Here is a 26,149-nt window from a genome sequence, read left to right as displayed (position 1 = left end):
TTTAGGTTCTGAGCTGTCAGCACAGAGCCTGATGCCAGGCTTGAACTCACAAACTGTGAGATCATGACCTGAGCCAAAGTCAGATGCTTAACTGTCCTTATGAGAGATTCTTAAATCATATATGGCAGGAGTACTCTTAATAAAAATGTATAAAAGTAGGTTGTGTGTGTGTGTGTGTGTGTGTGTGTGTGTGCACGCGTGCGCACACGTGCCAGCCAAAGAAAGAATAGACAACTTTTGGGGGAGTGTATCTACAACCTATATCCTCATTTTTTTCTGCATAGTGTTCTCATCCTGCTAGGACTAGATTCACAGCACCATGTTGACATTCGGTAAACTCACTGCTTGGCTATTGTTTATTGGGTCCAGGGATAGACACCTAATTATGTCTGGGTCAATCAGTCTCTTTTCTAAACATTTGGACCTTCAAGTGAGAAACACTGTTTTTTTCTTTGCATTACTTCAACCTGGACATCTAAACTAAGGAGCTGTAGACATCAGCATTTGACTACATGCATACAGATGCACTGAAAGACAAATCCAGCTTGGGGGAGGGAAAAGGGGAGAGAGGAGAAGAGGGACAGATACATACTAGGTCCCAGGATCCTGATAACTTCCTAGCAGCTAGTTCTGGCTCTTGGGTTCCACCAAATATCCTAGCACCTTTTAATAATTCCTGTCATGATTAAGCTAATTTGTTTTCTTTTAATTAATTAAAAAAAATTACATCCAAGTTAGTTAGCATATAGTGCAACCGTGATTTCAGGAGTAGATTCCTTAATGCCCCTTACCCATTTAGCCCATCCCCTCTCCCACAACCCCTCCAGCAACCCTCTGTTTGTTCTCTATATTTAAGAGTCTCTTATGTTTTGTCCCCGTCCTTGTTTTTATATTATTTTTGCTTCCCTTCCCTTATGTTCATCTGTTTTGTATCTTAAAGTCCTCATATGAGTGAAGTCATGTATTTGTCTTTCTCTAATTTCGCTTAGCATAATACCCTCCAGTTCCATCCACATAGATACAAAGTGGCAAGATTTCATTCTTTTTGATTGCCGAGTAATACTCCATTGTGTGTGTGTGTGTGTGTGTGTGTGTGTGTGTGTGTGTGTGTATATACATATATATATATATATATATATATATATATATATACACCACATCTTCTTTATCCATTCATCTGTCCATGGACATTTGGGCTCTTTCCATACTTTGGCTATTGTTAATAGCACTGCTATAAACATTGGGGTGCATGTGCCCCTTTGAAACAGCACACCTGTGTCCCTTGGATAAATACCTAGTAGTGCAATTGCTGGGTCGTAGGGTTGTTCTATTTTTAATTTTTTGAGCAACCTCCATACTGTTTCCCAGAGTGGCTGCACCAGTTTGCATTCCCACCAGCAGTGCAAAAGAGATCCTCTCTCTCCGCATCCTCACCAACATCTGTTGTTGCCTGAGTTGTTAATGTTAGCCATTCTGACAGGTGTGAGGTGGTATCTCATTGTGGTTTTGATTTGTATTTCCTTGATGATGAGTGATGTTGAGCATTTTTTCATGTGTTGGTTGGCCATCTGGATGTCTTCTTTGGAAGTGTCTATTCATGTCTTTTGTCCATTTCTTTACTGGATTATTTGTTTTTTGGGTGTTGAGTTTGATAAGTTCTTTATAGATTTTGGATACTAACCCTTTATCTGATATGTCATTTGCAGATATCTTCTCCCATTCTGTTGGTTGCCTTTTAGTTTTGCTGATTGTTTCCTTCGCTGTGCAGAAACCTTTTTGATGAGGTCCCACTAGTTCATTTTTGCTTTGGTTTCCCTTGCCTCCAGAGACGTGTTGAGTAAGAAGTTGCTGTGGCTGAGGTCAAAGAGGTTTTTGCCTGTTTCCTCCCCTAGGGTTTTGATAGCTTCCTGTCTTATGTTTAGGTCTTTCATCCATTTTGAGTTTATTTTTGTGTATGGTGTAAGAAAGTTGTCCAGATTCATTTTTCTACATGTTGCTGTCCAGTTTTCCCAGCACCATTTGCTGAAGAGACTGTCTTTATTCCATTAGATATTCTTTTCTGCTTTGTCAAAGATTAGTTGGCCATATGTTTATGGGTCCATTTCTGGGTTCTCTATTCTGTTCCATTGATCTGAGTGTCTGTTTTTGTGCTGGTACCAAACTGTCTTGATGAGTACAGCTTTGTAATACAACTTGAAATCTGGAATTATGATGCCTCTAGCTTTGGTTTTCTTTTTCAGGATTGCTTTGGCTATTTCGGGTCTTTTCTGGTTCCATACAAATTTTAGGATTATTTATTCTAGTTCTGTGAAGAATGCTGGTGTTATTTTGATAGGGATTGCTAATTAAGCTAATTTGAAGTGGGAATCTGTTACTTGTAATCAGGAGAGCCTCAACTAAGGAAAAGTCACACCAAAGAAGGGGCAGTTATTCTGAGTTTCTTAACAAATGTATGAAAGGATATTTGCCCATGCCTGGCTGTACCTAGTTTCTATTTTATTTTCTGGTACTTATGCCAGTAGTCAATCTGGGGGCTAAAAATATTGCGTGCCACTTAAACTCAAGTGACATTATTTGCATTATTCCATTTATATTATTAGGAAGGCATTCTTCAGTTTTGGGGGATATATTTGATTCTTTTAAAAAAATTTTTTAATGTTTATTCTTTACTTTTGAGAGAGAGAAATAGAGAGAGAGAGAGAGAGAGAGAGAGAGAGAGAGAGAGGAGAGAAAACATAAGCAGGGGAGGGGCAGAGAGAGAGGAGGCACAGAATCCGAAGCAGGATCCAGGCTCTGAGCTGTCAGCACAGAGCCCGTATCCGATGTGGGGCTGTGACCCATGAACTATGAGATCATGACCTGAGCTGAAGTTGCACACTTAACCAGTTGAGCCACCCAGGTGGCCCTGCAGTGTATGTTTAAGTAGATATGTCTGAGGCACCTGGGTGGCTCACTTGGTTGGGCGTCCGACTTCGGCTCAGGTCATGATCTTGTGGTTCGTGAGTTCGAGCCCCGCCTCAGCCTCTGTGCTGACAGCTCAGAGCCTGCTTCAGATTCTGTGTCTCCCTTTCTCTCTGCCCCTCCCCTGCTCATGCTCTGTCTCTCTCTGTCTCAAAAATAAATAATACATTAAAATTTTTTAAATAGATATGTCTACTGTTTTTCCTTTTAGCAAATTTAGTTTTGAATATATTTGCATCAATCTACAATTCACTATTGGAAAATGAGTATAAATATCAATGAACACAAATACATGTTGTAAGAGGAGTATTACCACCAGTTTAAAATATTTTATCTGCCTAACAACTAATACTCCTCTAGTCTGTCTTTTTCCCTAGTGGTAATTCTTCCTGGAGTTCATAAATCAATATAGCTCTATTCACATAGAGAGTGGCATTTGTTTTAAAAGTTACATATTTTAAGGAAAAAAATACCAATTTAGATTTAATGATGATATGTGGAGGCTTTCAGAAGTCTAGTGTGAAAGTAATGCTATTTAAATTAATTTTTGACTTTGGAGTCTAAGCAAAAAAACTTTAAGAGCCCCTCATGAAAAGTAAAACACAGATACTTCAAAAGTTCTGTTGGTGAAGTACGAAGTTAAGGTCTGAGAAGGAGATTTTCAGGTTAGCTTGATCAATATGGACAACTAAATAGGACACCCAACACCCACCCCACCAAAACAATTGGGAGGGAATAAGCTATATTAGTGATCCTCACTAATGAAATTAATCCTTGAATTGGATTTGTCTGTGTTATCAACCTCATGATGCCCTTTGATTATGATAAGAATTCATTTATGGAATCTGAAAGAGTGGCTGTAGTACTTTTAAAATTGTCATAAATGACAACTGTGCCTGGGTAGCTTGGTTGGTTAAGTGACTGACCTCGGCTCAGGTCATGATCTCATGGTTTGTGGGTTCTAGCCCCATGTTGGGCTCTGTGCTGAATGCTTGCTCAGAGCCTGGAGCCTGCTTTGGATTCTATGTCTCCTTTTTTCTCTGTCCCCCTGCCCCCCACTTGTGCTCTGTCTCAGTCTGTCTCTCAAAAATAAATAAATGTAAAAAAACATATAAAAAATTGTCATAAATGAGGAAAATTCCACAATGAGCTGTTGAACTCTCTTCCCCACACAAGTGCTGAAAAGTCTGAGTGCCAGATGGATGAAAGTCATGAATAGATGGTCCTTGCCGAATTCTTTGAGGGGATGGTCACCCTTGGAGAAGGGATGAGGCTCAACTTCACTCTGCATGAATAGGTTTGAAAAAATTCTCCCCACTTTGACACTGTTAGAGATTTTTGTTTTACCTCAATACCTGCAGGCATTGTCATAGTATTTTAAACCTGAAAGGCATTTTATATGGACTGACCCAGTTTACTCAGAAAGATGACAAAACTGAGGCCCAGAAAGGTTTGATAATTATCCCATGGTTATAAAGACAACTCAGCAAAACTTTACGACCAACAATAAAGCAGCTCACATTATTGCTAATGTTTATTATCCAACAGGAGCTATGCTGAGAGCATTATATGCATTTCCTCATTTTGATTTTGACAATTTTTATGAGGTTTGTATTATCATCATTGCATGATATTACTATCATTTTATATATGAGGAAACTAAGGCAGAGGGTAGTTTCGTAGCTTGCTTGGTGCCAGGTAGCCAAGAAGTGGCAGGCCTGTGAACTCTGGTCTGACTGCTCCAAAACCCCAGGCCATGGATCTTTCCCCAACTCTACCATTTGTCCATACTCTCCATCTCCTTCAGCAGTACTTTATAAAAGCCTTATGGAAAAGCTCTCCACCCAAAGAATAGTCTGTGTTTTAATAATAGGCAATGTAGCTGCTTGGAAATATTTTTTTTAAATGTTTATTTATTTTTGAGAGAGAGAGAGAGAACACAAGCAGGGGAGTGGCAGAGAGAGAGGGAGCCGCAGAATCCTAAGCAGGCTCCAGGCTCTAAGCTGTCAGCAGAGAGCCTGACGTGGGGATCGAACTCACAAACCATGAGATCATGACCTGAGCTGAAGTCAGCTGCTTAACTGACTGAGCCACCCAGGTACCCCAGAAATGTTTTTTAATAATAGAAATAAAAAGGCAGCCTAGAGTTGCTGGAGGGAGGTGGCGGGGGATGGACTAGATGGGTGATGGGCATTAAGGAGGGTACTTGTTGGACTTGAATAGTATGACATTGGATACTAGATACCATGTACTTTTTCGAATAGGATAGTAGGATTTTGTTTTAATTCAGGGGAATGGCCTGATTTAATACTTAACAGTGATAAGGAATTTGAACATAATATCCTTATTTAGAAAATGTTTTATTCACTCTGAATTTAAGTATTAGACCAATTCTTGGTGGAAAAATTAACCAGGCAGCTGTATTCATTTGCCATATGCCACATTCTCTCCAAGCCAGACATGATGAATCTGATTTACATTTAGGAGAGACCAGCTGCCTCCCGCAGCACACATTCACCCAGCGCTCAGAAGGTAATGGGAACCTTCCAGCTGAGAGCCAAATGATTCAAGCATTCTGCAAGAGCAACTGGTTTAGTGGGAAGGTATATATTATTTAAAAAATAAAAAAGCTGCAAAAGTTACCAAGTATTTCTTTTTCAGTCACTTGTTGTAGTGGAAATTACAATAAAATGTATTTTAACTTTAACACAAATTTGATCAATAAATTTAACAATAAATTTAATTAAATTTATTATAATAAAAGCTATTCAGTTACAGGTTATAATAACCTACAATCCTAATGATAGGGTCTGGTCACTGCTGTAACATATACCTATTTTATGGGCTTCAGACTTCCCTCAAATGCTTTTCATAGAAAAATTTAAATTTTTTTTTTCAACGTTTTTATTTATTTTTGGGACAGAGAGAGAGCATGAACGGGGGAGGGGCAGAGAGAGAGGGAGACACAGAATCAGAAACAGGCTCCAGGCTCTGAGCCATCAGCCCAGAGCCTGACGCGGGGCTCGAACTCACGGACCGCAAGATCGTGACCTGGCTGAAGTTGGACGCTTAACCGACTGCGCCACCCAGGCGCCCCTTCATAGAAATATTTAAATATGTGGACAGAAACCCTCTCAAAGCTAATGCTTAAATCTCTGTCATAAAGATGATGATAAGGTTAACTTTTGAGAAGGCACACCAAGCAGAGAATAGAGAAGACCTAAGTTTGAATTTTCGCTTAGCCAATCAATCTCTGCATGAGTGAAATTTACTCTCCTGTGTTTCGCTTTCCACCTTAAAAAAATCAACAGCAGGGACACACACAGCACTTATGAGGTGCCAGGCACTGTTCAAAGCACTTTTTACATATCAACTTATTTAACCCTTACAAAAACCCTACGGATTAAGTATTAACATTCTCCTCATTAGGGAATGAGATAGGGAAACTGAGGTGGGGAAAGGTCTTGTAACTTTCCCTCCATTACATAGTAAGCAGTGGAACTAGGGTTCAGCTCCAGGATCTGCCTTAACCAACAACTCATCAAGTATGTACTTACACTATCTTAGCCAAAACTCATCTTCATCAATTGAGGGTATAAGATCTCTGGATTATTGAAGATCCTTTCAAAGGCATATAACAGAAATCCTCTTAAATTGGTTTATGCAATGGGGCGCCTGGGTGGCGCAGTCGGTTAAGCGTCCGACTTCAGCCAGGTCACGATCTCGCGGTTCGTGAGTTCGAGCCCCGCGTCAGGCTCTGGGCTGATGGCTCGGAGCCTGTTTCTGATTCTGTGTCTCCCTCTCTCTCTGCCCCTCCCCCGTTCATGCTCTGTCTCTCTCTGTCCCAAAAATAAATAAACGTTGAAAAAAAAAATTTTTTTTTAAAAATTGGTTTATGCAAAAACAGGAATGTATTTGCTCATGAGACTTCAGTGTCCACAGGAGATCAGGCACAGGTGGATCCAAAAACCCAAACCCAAACAGTAAAAATCAAGAATCTTGATCCATTTCTTCCTTCCTCCATGTAAGGAGGTTTATCCTTAGGAAGTTGTCTCATTAAATCTGGTCCCAGGAGTTCCAGGCACTGATCCTCAAATTTCTGAAGCAAGTGTAGACAGAATGCCTTGATGGTATTTGTAAATCTCTCAACGGTGTTGCACTGAATCTGATTGGCCTATTCTGGATTATGGGCCATCTTTGAACCAATCACAGTGGCCAGGAGAACAAGATATTGTGATTAGTCTAGGTCACACATAACTTTTGGAGCAAAGGGTGCATTCAATTTGACCTTAGCCATACGAATTGAGAATGAAGAGGTGAGGTTTCTCAAGGAAAACCAGAACACTATTACCAGAAGAGGGGCATGGATGTTGGGTGGGCAAAAATATGACAGATGGCTACCCCAATTAGATTGTTGCTTTGGCAATTTCCAGCAATAAAGCCTACACATTGTTACCAAAGGGGAATGGGCAGGGAGGGGTAAAAGAAGGCCATCGAGTGTGTATAAATCCTTAACACACTTAAATTACCAAACCTTATTTCCTCCCAATGACTTCAAGGACTCCTTTACTATAGGATTTTTACTAAAATAACCAGAATGATAAAGGACAAAGATATATGTAAAAAATTTCTTTTTACACTATGATTTATAGTGTTTGAAAAAAAACCTTGGTCACAACCTGAAAGTATAATAATAATGATTGGTTAAACTTCTGGTATATCCATACAGTAGAATGTTACATATTTACTAGAAGTGATGTTTTAAAAGAATAATTATATGTGAAAGTACTAAAGATATGATGTTAATTGGAAAAATGTAGAAATAAAAAAATACATAGTATGTTTCTAATTATATAAAAAAAATTCCATCCATATAGAGGAAAGCCCCAGAGGCAGAAGTTAACAGTGGCAATCTCTTGGTGGTGGGAATATGAGTAATTTAAATTCTCTTCCGTATACTTTTCTGTATCTCCATATTTTCTACAATAAATATGTATAACATTTTTAAGCAGAGGGTGGTGGGAATATGAGTAATTTAAATTCTCTTCCATATACTTTTCTGTATCTCCATATTTTCTACAATAAATATGTATAACATTTTAAGCAGAGGAAAAAAAAAGTCACCCTTAAGGTGACTTGAATGAAGGAGTTTGAACTTGTTTTGTATCTGCTAAATTTATGTCACTGTACAGTGAGAAAAGAAATGTAGATAACACAAGAATCAAACATAAAACACTGTTTTAGATAATCAAGAGTTGGTTATATTTGCCTACTTCAGAAGGCCGTTTTGTGAGTTCTTTCTTCAATCACTATAAAGCTTGATTACTTATACACTAGAAGAATATTTACATATTGGTGTAAACTGGTGTGCCCAATTCTACAGAATGTGATATAATGTCAGAAAATTCAAGCTAATTAAAGATGATTTCTATTACAAAAATATTAATTATATCACAATATCACATGTACATTTTACAATTCCACTAGATACATGGAAACCTCTGTGTGTTTGAATTATGGGTCAGTTTCCCAAAATTGTATTTGCATCCTCTTTTCAGGGTAGCATATCTAGTGTGGAAAGCAAGATAAGATTAAGCCATATAAAAGTATTGTAAACATTGGAAGAAGCTGGATTTGATACATACATTTGAAACAAAACTGATAAAAATCACATCTGCTTAGTTCAGTTGTCAACAGAGGACCAAGAAGCAGTAGCTGAAATATGTAATTGTCTTTATCATTGCTGTCATCATCGTCATCATCATCACCATCATCATCATCACCTCATTTCTTTAGGTTTAAGCATAACTTTATATATATTATCTCATTTTGTCCTGGTAAAGCTGTTATGATCATTGTTCTTATAGGAGAACTAAGTCATAAAACAAATAGATGGTTTTGCCAAGGTCATTCAGAGAGTAAGGTGTAGAATTCAGGTATCTTAATCCTTGATTTGCTATTCTTTTATCACCACCTGTAATTTGGAGCTAGATTCTCACTGTTAATAAAATTAATAAAATTCCAATAGTTTATTTTTTGCTGTTGTTTCCCTTGCCTCAGGGGACATATCTAGAAAGATATTGCTAAGGTTGATGTCAAAGAACTTACTGCCTGTGCTGTCTTCTAGGATTTTAATGGCTTCAGGTCTCACATTTATGTCTTTAATCTATTTTGACTTTATTTTTGTGTATGGTATAAGAAAGTTGTCCAGTTTCATTTATTTTTTTTATTTTTTATTATTTTTTTGATTTCTTTTTTTTTTCAGTTTCATTCTTTTGCATGTAGCTGTCCAGTTTTCCTTTTTTAAAAAAATGTTTTTATTTATTTTTGAGAGAGTGCAAGCAGGGGAGGGGCAGAGAGGGAGAGGGACAGAGGATTCGAATCAGGCTTTGTGCTAACAGCAGCGAGTCCAGTGTGGGGCTTGAACTCATGAACTGTGAAATCATGACCTGAGCCAAAGTTGGACACTCAACTGACTGAGCCACCCAGGTGCCCCTGTCCAGTTTTCCTAATACCATTTGTTGAAGATACTGTCTTTCTCCCATTGTATATTCTTGTCTCCTTTGTTGAAGATTAATTGACCATATAGTTCTGGGTTCATTTCTCAGTTTTATATCCTGTCCCATTGATCTATGTGTCTATTTTAGTGCTAGTACCATACCGTTTTGGTGACTATAGCTTTGTAATATAGCTTTAAGTCTGGAATTTTGATGTCTCCAGCTTTGCTTTGCTTTTTCAAGGTTGCTTTAGCTATTTGGGGTCTTTTGTGGGTCTATACAAATTTTAGCATTGTTTGTTCTAGCTCTGTGAAAAGTGCTGCTGGTATTTTGATAGGGACTGCATCAAATGTGTAGATTGCTTTGGGTAATATAGGCATTTTAACAATATTTGTTCTTCCAACCAATTAGCATGGAATATCTTTCCAGTTATTTGTGTCATCTTCAATTTCTTTCATAAGTGTTTTAGAGTTTTTAAAGTACAGGTTTGTCACTACTTCAGTTAGGTTTATTCCTAGGAACATTATTGTTTTTGGTGCAATTGTAAATGGGACTGATTCCTTAATTTCTCTTTCTGCTACATCAAAATAAAAGTTTTTGCACTGCAAAGAAGACAATCAACAAAACTAAAAGGCAACCTATGGAATGAGAGAAGATATTTGCAAATAACCTATCTAATAAACAGTATCCAAAATAGGTAAAAAAAACTTACAAAACACAACACCCCTAAAATGGATAATCCAGTTAAAAAATGGACAGACAAGAATAGATATTTTTCAGAGAAGACATTTTTCAGAGATGACCAAGAGACACATGAGAAGATGCCCACAATCCTGATCATCAGGGAAATACAAATCAGAACTACAGTGAGATATCACCTCACATCTGTCAGAATGGCTAAAACCAAAAACACAAGAAACAACAGGTATTAGTGAAGATGTGGAGAAAAAGGACCCTCTTTCACTGTTGGTGGAAATGCAAACTGGTACAGCCACTGTGGAAAACAGTATGGAGGTTTCTCAAAAAGTTAAAAATAGAACTATCTTACGATCCAGAAATTGTACTAGGAGGTATTCGCCCAAAGCATACAAAAATACAGATTCAAAGAGGCACATTCATCCTGGTGTTTATAGGCACATTATCAACAATAGCCAAATTATGGAAAAAGCCCAAATGTCCATCAACTAATGAATGGGTAAAGAAGGTGTGGTGGTACACACACACACACACACACACACACACACACACACACACAGGAATATTACTCAGCTATCAAAAAGACTGAAATCTTACCATTTGCAATGACATGGATAGAGCTAGAGTGTATTATGCTAAGCTAAGTAAGTCAGAGAAAAATACCGTATGATTTCACTCATATGGAATTTAAGAAACAAAGCAAGTGAGCAAAGGAACAAAAAAGAAAGAGAGAGGCAAACCAAGAAACAGACTCTTATCTATAGAGAACAAACTGACGGTTACGAGATGGGAGGAGGGAAAGGAGATGGGTTAAGTAGGTGATGGGGATTAAGGAGGGCACATGTTGGGGCGCCTGGGTGGCGCAGTCGGTTAAGCGTCCGACTTCAGCCAGGTCACGATCTCGCGGTCCGTGAGTTCGAGCCCCGCGTCAGGCTCTGGGCTGATGGCTCAGAGCCTGGAGCCTGTTTCCGATTCTGTGTCTCCCTCTCTCTCTGCCCCTCCCCCGTTCATGCTCTGTCTCTCTCTGTCCCAAAAATAAATAAACGTTGAAAAAAAAAAAAAAAAAAAGGAGGGCACATGTTGTGATGAGCAAGGTGATGTATGGAAGTGTCAAATCACCGTATTGTACACCTGAAACTATTATTACACTGTGTCTTAATTAACTGGAATTTAAACAAAAACAAAAACAAAACTAATAAAATCTTGATTTTGCATTGCTCATTACATTTTACAAATTTCTTTTACATAGATTATCTAATTTCAGTCTAAGAACAGTACTGAGGTAGTTGTGGCAGTTGATACTGAATTGAGTCCTTATCAAACGGCTTTCAGTATATTATATTGTGGTAGGCAGCTTTAAGGTGGCCCTTGATGATCTGTTCCTCCTGGTATTTCTGCCACTCCCCTGCTCCCCCCTTGAGTACATGTTGGCACTAGAGACTTGTTTCTAATGAATGGAATACAGCAAAAGTGATGGGATGTCACTTCTGACAAAGTGACAAAGAGGCTGTGCCTTCTGTTTTGGAATCTCTTGCTCTCAGCCCTTGCTCTGGGGCAAGCAAGCTGCAACATCTGGGAGAAGCAAGCTCTGTTAATAATAGCCCTGTATAGAGGTACACCTGACAATGGGTCACAGCCAGCCAGGATCTGGGCTTGTCAACAGCTACATTAGTGAGTTTGGAAGCATATCCTCCCCCAGTTGAGTCTTGAGAGGTTTGCAGTCCTATTTGACACTTTGATTGCAGCTTTGAGAGAAACCTGAGCCACTGGACCCAGCTAAGCCATGCCCAGATTCCCAACCCACATAAACTGTGAGAAAATTAGTCTGTTGTCTTAAGCCATTAGATTTGGGGGTAATTTGTTATGCAGCAACAGATGATTAATACATATCTTAAATTCCCACAGCCTGACAAAGGAGGAAATTAAGGTTTAGAGAGGTAATTTTCCCCAAAGCAAGTGGTCACCAAGTGGCAGAGGTAGTATTTGAACCTGGCTCTTTGAACACCAGAGCTTGAGCCCTGTGCTGATTTGCTCCCTAGGAGTGAGACAAGATGCAGTTGACTTAACACAATGATGATGTAAAGGATGAATTCCAACACCACACTTTGATTTGAGTCACTTCCCTAAAAGGAGGCTAGGGAGGCAGGGCAGGTATTATTGTCCTATTAGTGATGACAGACCCTATAGCTCACACAGCCAGGAAGCTGGGACATTCACTTAGGCCTTCTGACCCTAAATCTCTACTCCATCCCTTCTTACCCCTACATTCATACTCATCTTTTATTTAAACAGACAAACCATATGCTATAAATACTATATATTTTAATATAATAGTAATGCATAACAATCATAATAACAACATTATAGAATCATCAGTTATTAATTAAATGCATACCAATATTATATATGCCTGCGAGAGAGGCACTTAGTACACTCAAGGCAAAGTGAGAGATTCTGCAAAAGTCAATGGGACCCAGTTGGCCACCTTTTTGGTACGAAGGCATAAATTGCCATGGAGAAAATGCTGGAGAAAGTGCTGGAGAAAATTGCTCCATCTGAATCACAGGGCCATTGTCGCTCTACCAGGCTGAAAAACGAATCAAATCTTCTGAGCTTTGAGACTTTTGTTTCCTCTAAAGTCATTTTTCATCCCTTTTTGTAAGGTGCTACATTTATATGTAAGTGACCAAAACCTAGGGTGAGTACGTTTTAGTCCTCCAATGCCTTGGGCATAAATTAAGGCCACAGCTGCCCACAGAACCAGGCTTTATCATGTCACAGAAAGGGTCAGGAGATGACATTGCTTTGCCATTTTAGAATCTTTGAAATAAAATATGCTAGCCAATGTGAGTGCATCTTAGTAATTTGCAAAATTGCTAATTACTAATTAAATGTCATATTTAATACTTGATTTTTTAAAAACATCTGTGTAAGGAATTTAATTAGGTTCAGAGGGACAGAATGATCAAATGAAAATGTAATGAAAAAGGAAACCGTTCTCCTTCCCTGAATGTTTACTTAAATTATGCTGGACAATAATGGCAGGAGAGATTTATGGATTACTAAATGCCAAATTCTCATGCAGGTGACAAAAATTTCCTTGAGTAGGACAGAGTTCAAATTAAAATTTGTACTATGTAATAAAGTTTTAAGGTGTAAGCTACTTAAGTAAGTATACTATTCTTGTACATTTACAGTAATACAGGAGAGAGTTAATTACAATGCCACATTGTGTTGTCAGAAATTGTGGAGGGATAAATATTACAGAGTTCATAGGGATTGGTTTTGGAATGTGGAGTCTTTTTCTCCAGGGTCCTCGTCCTCCATCTTCCTCAGATGAGGTGAGCGTTTAATTCTCATTCTTCCTGGACTCTGACAGAATCTTTTAACACTTCTCAGGTCTGTTTTCTCCCCAGTGATTTGCAAGCTTAGTAGAAATGTCTACAATTATATTGTTGCTAATCAGGCAAACTATTGGCTTTTGTATAGTTTGTAGCTAGACATCTTATTGTCTGCATACTTTTTAATGGCATTTTCATTTATTCACTTGTGTTTTCCTAGTAGATAATCACATCATCTGTAAGTAATAATATAGTTACTGCATGACCAGTACTTACAAATTTATATCACTTTCTCTATTTTTTTCTTTTCCTTCTTTCTATCACATTGATTAGAACATTCAGATGACTGTTAAATACTGCTGCTGTTAGGCATCCTTGTCTTTATAGGGTTTTACCAATAAGCATGATGTTGTCTATTGTTTGAGAAAGATATTCTTTTTTTTTAAATTAATTTATTTATTTTGAGAGAGAGTGTGGGTGAGGGAGGGGCAGAGAGAGGGAGAAACAGAGAATTCTAAGCAGGCTCCACACTGCCAGCACAGAGCCTGACGTGGTGCTCAATCCTAGGAACTGCGAGATCATGACCTGAGCTGGACGCTTAACTGACTGAGCCACCCAGGTGCCCCGAGAAAGATGTTCTTTTAAAAAAATTTTTTTTAAACGTTTTTATTCATTTTTGAGAGACAGAGAGAGACAGAACACTAGTGGTGGAGGGGCAGAGAGAGAGGGAGACACAGAATCTGAAGTGGGTTCCAGGCTCTGAGCTGTCAGCACAGAGCCAGACATGGGGCTCAAACCTATGAACCGTGAGATCATGACCTGAGCTAAAGTCAGCTGCTTAACCAACTGTGCCACCCAGGCACCCTGAGAAAGATGTTCTTAATGTGAAAAACTGTTCCTTTTTATTTCCAGTTTACTAAGAAATTTATTTCTTCTATTTCTAGTTTGCTAGTTTGCCAGTTTTTAAAAAATCATAAGTATACAGTAAAACTTTGGTTTGCAAGAATAATTAGTTCCACAAACATGCTTGTAATCCAAAGCACTCATATATCAAAGCAAATTTCAAGAATCATTGGCTCAGTTGTGATTATGTGACATTTGGCCTCATGTACTACTCAAGTTGCAAGATATCGCTCATTTATCAAGTTAAAATTTATTAGAAATGTTTGAGGAACACTAGTGTTGAGGAAATGTCTTGAGGAACACTAGTAGAACAAGTTACTCTCAATCCAAGGTTTTACTGTATATTGAATTTTGTAAATTTTTAGTACCCTTTGAGATGGCCATTGTCTCATTGATGTGATATTCTTGCTCATTTTTAAAGGCAGTTTGCCTTCCCCATAAAGAGTTCTCTGGTAATAAAATACTTCCAGCATGACAGCAACACATTTTATTGCTTAAAGATTACTTATCTCTCATCAGGGCTGTAGTTCTTTAAGAGTAAGTTCCCTGACATATTTTCCTGTTTCTTTAGCTTTAACAAAAACATTTAGTTTTGTATGTCATGCTGACTCCCATAGATCTCCGCTACCCAGAGTGTGGTTTGCCAGATAAGCAGCATCGGCATTACCTGGGATTTTGCGAGAAATTTAAATCCTTGGCTTCACCCCCCTCCCCTGCTGATTAGTAGCTTTGCAGGTGGGGACCAGGAACATGAGGTTTAACATGCTTTCCCAGTGCTTCTCCTGCACACTATGGTTTGAGAGGCATCACTATAGAGTGTGCACTTTCCAGGTGCAGAGAAATTGCAAATGAAACTCCAGAGTCACATACTGGGCTCAGTCTCGTGTCCTGTGTGTATAAAGAAAGGATGTGTGAGTGGATTCAGGGTGTAGAGATTCAGTGGTTGGAGAAAGTAGCGGGAAAGGCATTCTCTGGGGTTTGAGGATATATCTGATCAGAGGCAATGGTGGTAATTAAAAGAGAAAAGTTCTTGCCAACAGGGTTCAGGGCAGTGGAACTTGGCCTGGACCCATTTCTCTTTATTTTCTCCAAAGCCAGGACCACATTCTTCACCTCATTTTAGGTCAGGATTATTTGTACAGCACCCCCATAAGAATAATAATGACAATAATTGTAATAATACCATTTCTTCATGGCCTAAGTTGTACTAAGTTTTCTTTACTCCTTACAATTGGTCTATAAGGCAGGAGTTGTGATTCACATTTTAGAGATGGGACAATGAAGCACAGAGGAATCAAATAAATTACTTTAGGTGATAAGGACAAAGGGGAGAGAATTCAGATTACAATCAACAGAAGCAAACTGGAGAATCAGAATAATAACACTACGGAAAATCAATACAATGAAGGCCAAAAAACTAGTGATGTTTTCTTAAAAGATTATGCTTTTGGGGCACCTGGGTGGCCCAGTCGGTTAAGCATCTGACTTTGGTTCAGGTCGTGATCTCACTGTTTGTTAGCTCGAGCCCTGCATTGGGCTCTGTGTTGACAGCTCAAAGCCTGGAGCCTGCTTTGGATTCTGTGTCTCCCTCACTCTCTGCCCCTCTCCCACTCATGTACTGTCTTTCTCTCAAAAATAAATAAACATTAAAAAAATTTAAAAAGATTATGCTTTTGTAGACACAAAAATTATTTCTGAAAGAAAACCAAACTAGCACCAAGGAATGGAGCTGGGATGGATGTAGAAAACAGAGTGTAATTCTGTCCTTTCTGGGCCATAGAAATTGTGTAGAGTGGTTCTTGGTAGCAGTTCGCTAAATACAGTTGTGGTATAGCTGGGAGCAGCAGCCCCAGAATTGAAGGCAAAGGTAGAATGCAGCATGAGGTCAGAGGCAGCATCTCCAGCTCAGGAACTGCTGTGTCGGATGTGACTGCAGGGGTTTCCCTGGTAGAATTTGTTCTGAGAGGTTCTTCAAGCTGCCAAGTTTCAGTCAGCCCTTGTCAAAAGTGTACAGCATAAAATCTCTTTGTGGGATACTATGTTACTTAATTGAACAGGCAGAGATATCAAGGAGAGGTTTTTCGTGAGCAGTTTTTCTGTTATATTTCAGCTGTCATGCAGGTCCAATCATAAAAGGAGCAGTTGTGGCAAAGTGTATTTCAAGTTCAAACACTAAACACACACACACACACACACACACACACACACACACACACACAGTCCCCTTACGATGATTTAAAAATTCCTTCCCAAGACAGTTGGCAGTTTACTCTGTCTACCTTCTCACGAGAAGTTCTGCATCAAGGGACCACATATGTTTATAGGAATTCTTGCTTTCCATCCACGTTCAGCTATTCAAGTGATATATTTACGTGCTGAAATGGGAGGGAGGAGGGACTAAAGGTGAAATGGAAAAATATTTACAAGTTTGTAAACTCTTCAGTGGCTTACAAACCTGGGTATATGAAATAAGTAAATGCAAATCCCAATGCTGCCAGGAACCTGGAAAATCTAATGAAATAAGTATATGCAGATGTCAGAGCTGGAAGGCCTGCAAGGTTATCTAGCTTAATCCTCTGTAGTCAAAGTCCAAATAAAAAAATATCCTGAGAAGGACACAGAGGCATACTGCCCAGATCCCTCCTTCAAGAAAGAGCTTGTAGCCAGCTGCTGAGATTGGGTCTGGACAGCCTTCAGCCATCAGCCCCTTCGGGGATGTCCTTGGCCATTGAGAGCTGCCTCTCCCAAAATGGTGCTCTTTTCGGGGTAGCTCCCACTCAGTGCCTGATGGAGGAAGGGGTTGGAAAGCCGGACCCTTTTCACCTATTTTGGGGCAACTATGATGCCCCAACTACTTTTAGCTCAGATTCGCCACAGGGTTGGCTGAGGCTGTTGTTCTGCAGCTCAGTTTGCTGAGCAGTTTCCTTCATTTCCTCCATTGTGGCTCTCAAGACAAGGGCATTCCCTAATCAACATACTGCACAATAAAACCCATCTTAGACTGTGTTTCTCTTAGAGCACTGAGAACCCAACCTGTGACATGTCCCCAAACATGCTGCACTTCCCAGTGATGCAGAGTGCATACTTCACAGGTAGTCTTAACTGTGAGTCAGATAGTGTTGGACAACTCCTCCATGAAGTGCCGGAATCAGCCTCTCTGCACATTTTGTTAACTACATCTGCCCTCCTGAATGAACCAGAGCAAGACTAGGCCATCTGCAGTCTATTTCATTTATTTCTACTCTCTTGAGAAGAATTCTATCTTGCAGTAAAACAAAGTTTTAGCTGATTCATTATCATCTCCTTCTCTTTTGGTAATTGTGAGACAAAATTGAAGGGAAAAGCAAATGATTCATAGGTCAACAGTTCAGGAAACATGAAGTAGTTCATGTTTCTTTTTAGGTGACTATTACCATTTGGGGTGTGAGGGGTGATTTTGCAGGAGGAAGGGGCTTGGTGGGAGCCAGGGGAGAAACAAAGTGCTTTGTGGCAGAAGCACAGATTTGGAGTCATCTTGGGCAATTCTTTTAATCTTCTGAGATCCAACAAATATGTTTTTGTTCATTCTTCTGTGTTCTCAGTCTTGGTGAAAGGAAACATTATTCATCAAGTTTAGGAAGCTGAGAGTTGTCCTGCATTCCATACTTTCCTTCACTCTCTATGTCTGTTTATTATTTGTACGTTATCATTTCCTTCTTCCACTGTAGCCCTAATTAATTGTGTTCTTGTTTCCCTCTCTCCTTGTCTACTGCTACTACCTTGGCTTGGGCTCTCAGGGCAACTGCCTCCTCCACACTTATTCTCTTTCACTCTGTAGTGCAGTGAGAATGGCTTCTCTATAACACCAAACTAATTATTTTGGTCAACAGCTTAAAATACCATAATGAAGCATTATCAAAGCAAAAACCTGGAAACAACCCAAACGCCCATCAGTGGTAGAATGGATAATTAAATCGTGGCACATTCATACAACACAATGGCATATAACAACAGCAACAAGTGAACAAGTTACTAGTATAACCATCCGCATGAATGAATCTCATGAATATAACACTGAACCAAATCATAAAAGATACCATTCCCTACACTTTACACAGATAGAAAGCTCAGAATAATCTATGATGTTGGAATGCAGGGAGTTGCATTTAGGGAGGTTGATGTGATGTCTGGGTGGGGTTGGGAAGGTTATTTGTGTGGTGATGTGCCATTTCTTATCTTGGTGGTGGTTAGTAACATGGGTATGTTCAGTTTGAGAAAAGTTGCTGAGCTTAACAACTAGGATTTGTATACATCTCTGTATGAACATTATTATTAATAAATACTTTTAAAAATCCTATAATAATTCCCCCAGGCCTACAGGGTAAAGTCCAAATTCATAGGATCCCCTCAATTACCAGCATACTTCTCAGACCTTCTCTCTAGGTATTCTCCTTGTGTATGTTCACTTCGCTCTGTCTGGATTTTTTGAAGCTCCCTGAAAAGGACAGCAGGTCAGGTGGTTGGATGGCAAATACAGGTTTTTAATGAAAGGATGTGAAGCTGATAATTGTGGGGCTGATAACACTTACCCTACAGTGCTTTTCTGAGGATTAAATAAAAGAATGTATGTGCAGTTCTTGGTACAGTTCCTGAAGCATAGCAGACGCAGACGTTCATCATCTTGGTTCCTTCCTCCTCCCCACTCCCACCAGTGCAGATGAATGGACCTATGATACCTCTGAACATTATTAGGGTATTGTAGCTGAAGTCATTTTTTGAGAGGTATTGCCTATAACTCTCATTATCCATTTGGTGAAGTTTACTCCCCAAAGACACTCTGGCTTGTCTTCAAGTCGCAAGATTACCAATCTTGACACAAATGTGACTTCCTTGGGCAAGCTGTCCCAACAAAACTCATACTTTAACGTTTAAGTCAGATTCCTCCAAAATCTCTTGGAAATATCACCACATGCCCATTATCTAATAAAGGGATAAAGAACAGCTGCAGCTAAGGAAAGACATTTCCTGGAGTCTGGTTTTACTTTATTTGGGTGCTTTAGGTAGACGGGGTCATTAGAAGGATCTAAGAATTTTAGAATTGCATGCTGCTGCTTCTATTGGTTGCTGTTTTTCAAAATATTATATTCTTGCTATAAAAATGCTTTCCTTCTCATGCCACATTTCATAAAGACTTTCCATCTGGTCTGTACCGATAACTAGAATCTTGAGATGCTCATTCCTCTTACAACTTGTAGTTTTAAATGATCCAGATGTAGAAGAATTGGGTTTTACAGCTTTTTCTAAAGGATTTTGTCTTCCTAATCCTACAGCTGTATGTGTTGAGGACTGACCAACAGGAGAGAGTGCTAACAATGAACCTATTACAAGTTTTCCACTGGCTATGTTATTTTTCATTTGGCGTGTCTTAGGAGAATAAAATCATGAAATGAAAGCATTGAAATCTATTAGGATAAGGACCATAGTGAATCAGCTAATCCACAGTGGGCAAGACAAAAAAGAGAAAGAGAAAAAGAAAGAGAGAGAACACTAAAAATGAAAAACAAGATTAGAATCAAACTGTATTAGAAATAGAATTCTCAAGGATTTTACCAATTTGTTATGATTTAGGAACAACAAATTGATTAATTGATCTTTATAAATTCTGGTTCTTAGTTTTTTAATCCAAAAAATTTGAAAAGGGACACCAAATTATGAAAAGTAGATAGAATATTGATGAAAGTCCTTTTATTCCCAGGAGGATGGACTTTGGTAAATTCACTCACCTGGGCCCTAAGCTTTAGGGGCCACAATACTGGTTCTACAAAACGACTCAGGGAGGAGGAAACAAGGGAGTAGTCAGCCACTCTAAAGAGTTGCTGCCCCATTGCCCCCTTTCTCTCCCTTGTTCACCCATTTCTTCTCCCTTTTCTCCTTCCTTGTCCATCCATCTGCCCCCTCCTTGCCCATAGAGCATATTCAGTGTTTTCATGAAGTTAACGTTCATATAATTTCATACATATAAAAATGTGGGAGGTGGAGGGGAAAGGAGCATATAGCATGAGATGCCCAGATTCACCTCTACCCTGAAATGGCCTTGATAACATATGGTATGAATAATAAATCCCTATTTTGTGGAAACTCACTTCTTGAGCAGCCTCAAGCTTATTTTCTTATGTAAATAAGCCTACAGAAATGGAGGAAAAGCCTCCCCATATTAAAATATTAGCTTCAGATCTTTTACTTTTAAAGGCTAGCATAGAAATAAAATTCCAAGAAGGACCACAGGCATGAAAAAATGACATGTGTATAAAGGTGAGGTGTAGGGAATCAGATGCTTGAGCAATGAGAAGATAACCCATCAGGTCAGGGCCTAAGGTTTTCTGTAAAGGGATCTGCTTTCAATCTGAAGCCTTGGAATCTTGGTGGTGGTGATGGTGTAATATGTTGATAGAGAGGAGCTTCAGCTAGTTGGGGATGAGATGCTGTTGGTGATAACCTCACTTTGCTCTCCAATAATAACCTCATCAAACAGGAACGGGAACATATTGCAGCATCACCTGAGCTTGTGGTGTGTCCTAGATTTTGTTTCTTCCTAAATACTATCTCTGAGAAATCCTGACTTGGTTATTTATCTCAAAAGAAAAGGAAGTTTGTTTACATAATTAATGCTGGCCAGGCATCAATAAGAAGAAATGGGGAGGAAATGTTTTGAATAGATACCAAAATGGCTAACAAAGGTGACATCAGAGTGAGTATCAAGGTATGCCGTGGTTGATGTGTCATCATGTGCCCAAGGGAAAGGTGTGTCCAGGAAGATACCCAGGAACACCTGGCCTAGGAATATGCCCCAAGTCAAGTTACCATGGGCAGGAGAAGAGAAAATGAAAACTTGAGTTTACTGTTTGTGATGTTGATTCCTGTAGAATTTTAAATTTGCCAGCTTGTAGATATTAATAGTCAATTTGAATACTTTTTAATATAAAAGTAATCTGTGAAGTCTTCATCCCTGGAAATCTTTATAAGAGGAAGAATTACCACCTAAAGGAATATTTAGGCATGCATTTACCAAGACTCTGAGAACCACAGTTTTGGCTACATTATTTTTTGAGCTCCTTTCCACTTCTATCATTACAAGTCTCAATTTATACAGAGATCTGTAGAAATCCCTGGGTTTCAAAAGCCCATATCAGATGATGATGACATAATAGTTAAGTTCTATCAACAATGATGAGTCAGGATTTGAATGAGTTTCTCTGTATAGATCTCTAGTGATGAAATATCTGGGCAGAAGTACTTTTCCCACTTCAAGGCAGCAAAATAGTTAGTTGTGGAGGTGCTGTGCAATTTCAGAAATAAGCAACACACTTTGCTTTAAACATGGTACAGAAATTGAACTGAGTCCCACTTGGGAGGCTAGCTTCATTTTCACAGTTCTGTGGTCTAAGGGCTAAAGTTCTGAAGGGAGGAGAAAGGCAGGCAGGCATATTTTCTGCACTTGCTAAATGGGCCTCAAACGCCTCCACTCATTTATTTGTTGAAGACAGGGTCATCTCATTTAATTCAGTAGGAATACAAGTGCACCAGAAGTACAGAAAGGCTGGCTCATAATTTCCTTTCTGTATTTCAAATCTGTATTTCGAAAGTATTGCAAATATGCTCCCTATGAAAGAAGCTGCATGGAGAGCCAGATCCAGGCCCCTGCTTCCTGCTCCATAAACAGGGTTAAGTCAGGGAAGCCCTAGATTCATAAGTCCACCCTGGGTGTCTAAGGTCATGAACATTATGTCCAAATGTGTAACCATGGAAAATGTATTAGTAATGTCAAGTTCAGAACAAGAGCATAAACTGCTGGAGCTTGGGGTAAAAGAAGAGTGGTAGGAGAACCCTGACATATTTTGGAAAAACACCCCTCCCCCAACTTACTTGACCATCTATTATTCCCTCCTGGACTCAGATTTGGTGCAGGAGGCAGGGAAGGACAGTGAGGAAGGTTAGAAAGCATCATCCTGGGATGCTGACACCCTCTGCCTCACCCTTGTAACTCAAGGACAAGCAGGGTGGAGTTGAATACAAGGTCCTATACAATACTGGATACAGGTTAAAAAAAAAGGCACAAAAAAGCAAAAGTATATATGTATTAACAAGGCAAAATCATGTATCATCCTGTGATAGGAGCAGGAATCACTTCCATTTAGCCTGGATTCCCTTTCCTTTTCATTACGCAGGAGGCCAGTCTCTCTCACCTTGCAGTATTGGGTTTGGAAATAGCCAAAGACTAAACTTCACGTCTTAACTTGCACTTTCAAGGTTTATTTTGTAATTTAAGAAAATGAGTCAAACCCATCATCTCCCCATCTGGGTATTTTCTTTATCAGGCTAAGCACATCATTATTTTCTGAGGGCTGGAGCAACCGTACGGTCCTTTCCAATCAAAGGTTTTTCAATCAGCGTTGGCTTTGAAATCACCTCGTCCTCCAGCGGTCCTCGCCGCACACCCATCTCCGCGTGATTTCCACTCAAGTTTTTTCCTCCTAGCACCCCTCCCACATTCATTTCATCTTTAAGCCGCCTCAAGTCTTTTGGCAAGGGCAGCAGGATAAAATTCTTCAACCACATTTATACACAATGTCGACACGCAGCTTCACACGTTTGGGGATTGTCTAACCTAGAAATGCGTTCCTTACTAAGAGGTCCAGGGGGCAGGCACAGTGCCCACGCGACCCCTGTAGTCTCCCTCCCTTGTCCCAATCCGGCCGCCTTCGCGCCTCAGAGGGGGCAAAAATCCCTCAACCAGAGCTTGAGCCCCTGGCCTGGGGAGGGGGTGAGCAGGGAGGCCCAGGTCGTCCCCGGAAGCGTGCGCCCCTCACCTTGTGGACGGTGCGTGCAGCCGCGTCGTACTGGGCGACCTAGGGCGTCCCGCTGGCTCCCCAAGTCTCACACCAAACGCGCTCCGTTCTCTCCCGAGCTTTATGAAAGCACAGCTTCTCTCAACACCCAGCTCTGGAGCACGCTGAGTCCAGGGTCGTTGGGCCCTCGAGCGTCCTTTGCCAGCGCCCGTGCCCCCTGGCTGCGGCCAGAAGGAGCTGGGAGCGCGATGCGCTGGGCTGCCCCGTGGCGCTGCAGGCGGCAGGCGCTGCGCTTTGCGAAGTCTGGGTGCCCCGACTGGAAGAGGAGGCGTGAGCGAGAGCTGGCAGGAGGAGGTGGAGGAGGAGGAGGAGCAGGAGCAGGAACAGGAACAGGAGCGGGGAGCAGTTTACTAAATCACCAGGCAGGTTTGCAGGCGCGCAGGACACCACTGAACAGCGAAGGGGGTGGGTGGGATGAAAAGGTGAGCCGGGGTGCGATGAGGGCGGTGGCGGTGGAGGAGAACTTGGAGGTCGGAGCTCTGAGGTGCTTCAGATCTTGCTTAGCCTGTAAAAGAGAAATTCTGAAGCTGATGGCGCCCTCAGGGCTCCCGGTTGCAAACACTAGAGGGCAGCGCTGTCCACGCTATAAACCTGGCCTACAGGGTTGGCGGTGTGGACCAGGGTCTCACCGCCTGAGCCCTTTGTTGGTGGAGGCCCAGGCGAGAAGGGTCCAGGTGGTGCAAGGAAAGGCAGACCCTATACCCTTATTCTGTGGCCAGCTTGGGTTGGGGAGAGAGGGAATACAGTAGCTGACAGGTTTGGACTTCGCCTGTCTGTGGCTCCTCCAGGCAAATCCTCTGGAAGTGAATTACTCCTTTTTCCCCAGGGGGAAAATTACAGTCAACATCCACAGGGTGCTTTAAGGAGAGGGGTGGGAAGAGGAGGGTGAGGAAGAAGTAGGGGAGCATTGGGGGTGGGGAAAAGTGGAAAGGGGAAGAGAGGTGGGGAAAACAGAGGAGAAAAAGAGAAAAGGAGGTGTTGGAGTTGATATTTCAGGCTGCAAAGGTCTCTGTGCTCTTCCCAGTGTTCCAGGGATATTCACCTGCTGCCAGGCCAGAGGAGTTAACTTGAGAGGGACTTTATAGAATCCTGGCACTGCTGAAGGAAGCATACTGAGGGCTTTGGTTACTACTTCCCCAGAGGGAACTTAAGTGGTTCTGAAAACTTGAAGCTGTATATACATTGATTCCCTGATATTTTGGGAGAAAAAAAAATCAGATTATTTGAACTACAACCCTGGCAGATGGGAGAGGAGAGATTGGGAGTTATAAAATGGAATAGCAAATCTTTTTTTTTTAAAGATGTTTTTATTTCGTTTCTTTATTCCAATTTTTAATTTAAATTCTAGTTAGTTAACATATAGTGTAATATTGGTTTGAGGAGTAGAATTTGGTGATTCATCACTTACATATCAAAACGAGTATCCTCCTTAATACTCATCCTCCATCTAGCCCATCCCCCACCCACCTCCCTCCATCAACCCTCAGTTTGTTTTCTATTAAGAGTCTTTTATGGTTTGCTTCCCTCTTTTTTTTTTTCTTTTATCATATGTTCATATGATTTTGTTTCCTAAATTCCACATATGAGTGAAAATAATATGGTATTTGTCTTTCTCTGTCTTATTTTGCTTAGCATATACACTCCAGCTCCATCCATGTCAAGGCAAATAGCAAGATTTCATTCTTTTTGATGCCTGAGTAATATTCCATTATATGTTTTATATATATATATATCCAGTTATATATATTATATATGTTACATCTTCTAATTCATCAGTCAACAGACACTTGGGGTCTTTCTATAGTTTGGCTATTGTTGATAATGCTGTGGAATGGCAAGTTTTATGCAGACTATATGATCTATAGTCATCCTGATAGAAGTTGAAAGGACTTTGGAACCTCTGTAGACAACTATGTAGTTCCCCAAAATACCTGCCTCACACTTGCCTTTCTAGTGTGTGGCTTTATGGCTGAATTGAGAAGGCTTTATTTGATTTGATTTAATTTTTGGTAGCTTGGCTTTTCTAAAACAAATGAAATCCTTTTTCAATTCAGAAAGCAAGCATGCATTCCTTTCTTCCTGCCTTCTGTAGTGCCTCTCAGGATCAGCAGGGGCTGAGTGATGGTGTGAAGGGGAATTTCACTAAACAAGAGAAAGGCAGGTTGGTAAACTATAGTCTTGAACTGTGATTAGCTTCTGTTAATCCTATTACACTAAAAGAAAAGGCTTAAGTGGTCTAAAGCCAAACAGGAACATGGGATGGGAGGATGTTTTCCTACCAAAGAAAGATAGTACTTCCAAGTCATCAGTTTGAAATGTGTTAGGTGATAGAACTGTTATGTAAAAACAAGCAGAACAAAAATGTTTCTTTATTTTACTTTATTTTATTTTATTTTATTTTTTTACTTTCTAGAATTTATTTATTTTTTATAATTTACGTCCAAGTTAGCACATGGTGCAAAAATGATTTCAGGAGTGGATTCCTTAAGCCCCTTACCCATTTAGCCCATCCCCTCTCCCACAACCCTTCCAGCAACACTCTGTTTGTTCTTTATATTTAAGAGTCTCTTAAATTTTGTCACCCTGCCTGTTTTTATATTATTTTTTGCTTCCCGTCCCTTATGTTCATCTGTTTTGTATCTAAAAGTCCTCATATGAGTGAAGTCATATGATATTTGTCTTTCTCTGACTGACTAATTTCACTTAGCATAATACCCTCTACTTAGTTGCAAATGGCAAGATTTCATTCTTTTTTTATTGCAGAGTAATAGTCCATTGTGTATACACACACACACACGTGTGTGTGTGTGTATAGTCCATTGTGTATATACATGCACACACGTGTGTGTGTGTGTGTGTGTGTGTG

General features: G+C 40.0%; 1 protein-coding gene across 2 annotated transcripts in view; it reads right to left on the bottom strand.

Moving 5' to 3' along the window:
- HTR1E (5-hydroxytryptamine receptor 1E) overlaps window positions 1-23,800 on the bottom strand; it is a 90,643-nt gene extending 66,843 nt beyond the window's left edge. For both annotated transcript variants that reach the window (XR_015251377.1, XM_086707365.1), the window contains exon 1: window positions 23,245-23,800. The gene's annotated coding sequence lies outside the window, so the exon portion shown is untranslated. The remainder of the gene's footprint in view (window positions 1-23,244) is intronic.
- Window positions 23,801-26,149: the final 2,349 nt, after the last annotated feature.

This window comes from Puma concolor, chromosome B2 (assembly GCF_028749965.1).
Source record: "Puma concolor isolate L17-30 chromosome B2, mPumCon1.1.hap2, whole genome shotgun sequence".
NCBI classification, from domain to species: domain Eukaryota; kingdom Metazoa; phylum Chordata; class Mammalia; order Carnivora; family Felidae; genus Puma; species Puma concolor.
Note: the sequence above shows the minus strand (reverse complement) of the source record. Positions and strands in the feature narration are given on the sequence as shown.